This window comes from Phocoena sinus, chromosome 13 (genome assembly GCF_008692025.1).
Source record: "Phocoena sinus isolate mPhoSin1 chromosome 13, mPhoSin1.pri, whole genome shotgun sequence".
Classification (NCBI taxonomy): Eukaryota; Metazoa; Chordata; class Mammalia; order Artiodactyla; family Phocoenidae; genus Phocoena; species Phocoena sinus.
The window spans coordinates 88,836,053-88,840,011 of NC_045775.1; positions in this window are offsets into that span (position 1 = coordinate 88,836,053).

Genomic DNA, 3,959 nt, shown 5'->3' on the forward strand with positions numbered 1-3,959 from the left:
TGCCCCCAGGGTGATGGTGTTGGAGGTGGGGCCTTTGTGAGATGATTAGGTCATGAGGGTGGAGCCCTCATGAAGGCGATTAGTGCCTTCATAAGAAGAGACACAGAGAGCTCCTGGTGCCTTCCACCCTGTAAGGACACAGGGAGAAGACGGCAACCTGGAAGAGGCCCTCGCAGACCAACTGGCACCCGGATCTCAGACGTCCAGACTCCAGAACTGGGAGCAATACTTCTGTCGTTTGTGAGCACCAGCCTGTGGGATTCTGTTACAGCAGCCTGAATGGGGACTAAATCCTGCAAAGCAGCAATTAAACAAAATGAATTATAACTGCTACCGTTTTTACATTGACTTTTTTTTTTTTTTAATTTTCGGCTGCGTTGGGTCTTTTCTGCTGTGCACAGGCTTTCTCTAGTTGTGGCGAGCGGGGGCTATTCTTCGTTGAGGTGCATGGGCTTCTCATTGCAGCGGCTTATCTTGTTGCAGAGCACGGGCTCTAGGCACATGGGCTTCAGTAGTTGTGGCACATGGGCTCAGTAGTTGTGGCACACGGGCTTAGTTACTCCGCAGCATGTGGGATCTTCCCGGACCAGGGCTTGAACCTCTGTCCCCTGCATTGACAGGCGGATTCTTAACCACTGCACCACCAGGGAAGCCCCTACATTGACTTTTTATTTGTTTTTTTTTTTGCCGTATGCTGGCCTCTCACTGTTGTGGCCTCTCCCGTTGCGGAGCACAGGCTCCGGACGCGCAGGCTCAGTGGCCATGGCTCACGGGCCTAGCTGCTCCGCAGCATGTGGGATCTTCCCGGACTGGGGCACGAACCCGTGTCCCCTGCATCAGCAGGCGGATTCCCAACCACTGCGCCACCAGGGAAGCCCTACACTGACTTTTTAAAAATGCAATTTTGAAAATTTTACACCAATTAATTTTCTATAGTAGGGAGCATCCATCAGTGAAGTTTATCAACTAGGGGCTCACATTTTAACTCTTTGACCTCAGGTGTCCTTGATTTATTCTCTTACTGTCCCTTCAGGAGAAGAAAATGTGTCTGGGCCTTCAAATATGTATGGAGTGCACACATCTTTTACTTCCTAGTGGTTGTCTAGCCCCTGGCTGGAAAAAACAATTGGTAGAATCACGGTTTCCAGCAGGAAATATTACTTCAATGCAACCATGATTGATTGTGTCTCTCCTCCATGATGGGCACCATCACAGGCCCCGGGGATAGAAAGATGGATAAAATATGATAGCTTCCCTCAAAAAGCTCAGAGACAGATGCGGGGGGGTGTCATAGATATTTACCAACAATAATATCTTAGCTGCAGAGAAAGAGCCCTTGTCAGTGCTGGTCTTAGCTGATTCTCTCAGCATCTCCCATGGCTGTCCCCTCTCTTCTGCAGATTCTGTTCCAGACAGAACTCTGGGGAGTTGGTGGGGCAGCTCGGTGGCTCAGGGCAGCTCAGGCGAAGACGTGCATCCAGCATCTGCAGGAGAACTAGGTGCTGAGAATCTCCCACCTGCCCCCCTCATCCCCTCCTGGCCTCTCCCCCCCGCACCGACCCCCAGCACAGTGGAAGCCTGTGAACCCCACTTCCTTGCTTTCACCCTCTGTTGCACATACACCTCCACCCCTGGCCCCCTTCTAAAGCATCTTTTGCCTCTTTGATGGCAAAAGCCATGAACTTTCATCTTTGTTTCCTCAGCCTTGCAAGTGTGATACTTGCTCGATATTTCTAAACGTTTTTGAAAAAAATCAACAGGCTTGTGTCCATATTCAGAAAATATCACTTTTCTTTACATGTATGCCTCTGTTGGCCTCCGTCACCAATTAGCAACTACTTTCAAAGTAAGATTCTTAAATTTCAGATCCAAATCAGGACCCACTACACAGTAGCCCTATTACTTTCGTAGAATGTCTGTGTCATTTGGAAATGAGGACAAGACAGAAGTCGTCTATCAGATGCATTATTGGAAACTTTCTAACTTTCTTATGAAAAGGATCCATCAGTCGAGAAGCTGAAATAGTGGAGGACTTTTTATGGGCAACGTACGAGAGATTGTATAATTGGCTCCGGATTTATGGCCATATTATAATTGATATGACAGTAAACACACCAAAGTGATCGATGTTTGAAGCAGCGGCGGTCGTGAAACCAAAACCATGAGATGGATATGTTTAATCTCAAGCTGATCATGTCACAGACTCTGTTTAGAGATGATCTATTACCAGACCTCAGAAGGCAAACAATCAGAGAAACGTGCCTTATACCTTCAAAGGCGCTTGAGAAACTGACTCAGGTTGGACCACACGACAAAAATTCATCCGATTACGCACACTGTTTGCCAGTTTAGATGTTTAAATACTGTTAGTTTGACGGGGATACAAATATAGGGGCAGATCTGAATTCAGACTGAATCAGGGAAGTGAAAGTGTCTGCATAAACCACAAACGAAGTTATCAGTGGTTCTTTTTCCATTCTGCACGGCACGTACAGGGTTTCCAGCCAGCCTGGATTTGTGAAAACTCCCAGGCTGTGTGCAAAATAAGGAAGAAAGAAAGAGTAGCCCTCACACCACCCCTGGCTGGCACGTCCTGTGGAGCATCTCCCGCCAGCATCCAGGGGTCGAAGTCCTGGCCAACGGGCACTGCTGGCTGGCCTGACTGCTGGAAAGTACTTTCCCAGTCTTCACCTCGGGGCCTGGTGAACGTGGCGACCCAGGGTCAAAGTTGTTGCTGGAGACGTCTGCCGCCCAAGGAGCAGAGCGGGAATTGCGTAAACACATCTGAGCAGCTGTTCCTGAGACACAACAGCTCTGCTCCCAAGGAGCCAGCAGAGGCCAGGCAGTGGTCTGTGTTTCCCCAGAGCCTGGGGCAGCTCTACAGATTTCCCACCAGCCCAGGTGCCATTTGTACAATCAGGATCACAGCGTGCAGTCTGCTTTCCCACCTGAGTGCACAGAGGACGCTGATGGTGCTGGCGGCCCCCAGGTGTGGTCCTTCCCAGGTATTCTGGAGGCTTCATACTATAAGCACCTGGGGTTCTCCACTGAGGGGCTCCTTTGCCAGGCCCTGCCTGCTCGGAATGTTCCAGAACACCGAGGAGTCACCACCAGCAGGAGGAGCCAGGGGCCAAGCTGACGAGAACCAAGGGTGAAATGCGGGTTCCCCGGGCCCTCAAGAGGCACGAGGCTGAGGCCTACTCCATGCCGTCTCCCAGGCCAGCGGGAGGGACCCCAGGTGTCCGCAGAGGGACCCGCTCGTGAGCTCATACTCTATGGGCTCCCTTCATTTTCAGACCTGTTTAAAGATTTTCACATACAAATTCACAAATCAGAAAAAATTCTCCGTCAAACCACATCTTCATTTTTTTTCTTGAAAATATGGTACCTGCAGTACTAAGTTTAAGCACTCCTAGACAGGTTGTATTTAAACATAAATGCTCGTAATCTTAATACCTGATTCCCCCAAAGAACTGCAGCTTTTCTAGGTGCCCCCTCCGCTCAGTTATGAGGGTGATGGGGTCCTTTTAGCTTCCGTATAACCTCAAGGACCTCCCGGCCCCCTTCTCTCTGCTGTTTCCCTAGTGGATTCTGACCAGCTGAGCGATGTCCATTAGATCCCAGGAGGAAGGCTGGCTGAGAAGCCCTGTCCTGCTTCGGGGCCAGGAGAGGGGAGGGAGGGAAAGAACAGAATAGAGTGGAGAGTTCTCACACCAGGGCTCACACCCTCCTGAGCGTGTGTTTCCCTGATTCTGTCAAAACTTCACTCCAGGGAGGAAATGTTTGGGATCTTCATGTAATTTCCATGGTGAGTGGCCTCCAGGAAGTTCCTGTCGTTACCAAGGCTCTTTGGATCTTTGCACTGGTTTACCTAGACAGAGCTGCTGGGTCATTTCTGTCCTGTTTTGCTTCTCGAAGGCCGCTTCAACCCAAATCCTGGATCCCGTGAAACGGGTCCT